This window comes from Tupaia chinensis, unplaced genomic scaffold (genome assembly GCF_000334495.1).
Source record: "Tupaia chinensis unplaced genomic scaffold, TupChi_1.0 Scaffold139491_1, whole genome shotgun sequence".
NCBI classification, from domain to species: domain Eukaryota; kingdom Metazoa; phylum Chordata; class Mammalia; order Scandentia; family Tupaiidae; genus Tupaia; species Tupaia belangeri.
Genome location: NW_006199376.1, coordinates 648,007 through 648,722, shown reverse-complemented (window position 1 = coordinate 648,722; position 716 = coordinate 648,007).

Here is a 716-nt window from a genome sequence, read left to right as displayed (position 1 = left end):
TGTACCATCTTTCTCTTTACCAGCTTTTTGAGAATTAAGAAATGCTTCAATGAACTCTGGACAATCTAAATTTTCTTCTGGTTCCCAAGTATTGTCAGCATCTGTAAATCCCTTCCACTTCAGGAAATATTCCACCTTCCCATTCACTATGCGTCGGTCCAGTACTTTTTCCACCACAAATTCTTTAGGCTCTGCCTCCTCAAATTTTTTACTCTTTCCATTCTGTTTCTTACCCATTTTTCGCAGTGTAGTTTTATTAGAGGCCATTTTTTATTGCAGACTTGAGTTCACCACTCTTCAAGCTGCTCCGGGTCGTGGGTCTGCGGCCTCTGAAAATGGAATTGCTTCTATACAATGAAGGTCAGTAGCTATGTTGGGAACCCGTGTTGAGGTGTGTCTTAGTATTGCCATGGCCAATAGTAAAGCTTAATGGGACCAACCACAATAAGCCAGGATAAGTAAGACTTCGGATTCTTTGGGAATAAAGGTATTGATCAGGATATATGTATCAGGTTCTGGCAGAGGTGGGGGAAATAGGGTATTAGTTATGGCTTTGTGACCAGTTAAAGAAATGAGAACAGTAGTAATTTTGAGTATATTTATGCTTTTATTTCTATCTGATAACAGTTTTCTTCTCTTTCTTGTCTATTTTATTTTTTTGTACTATACATTATTATTATTTTTTATGATATATACTATGATATATTAGGAGGATT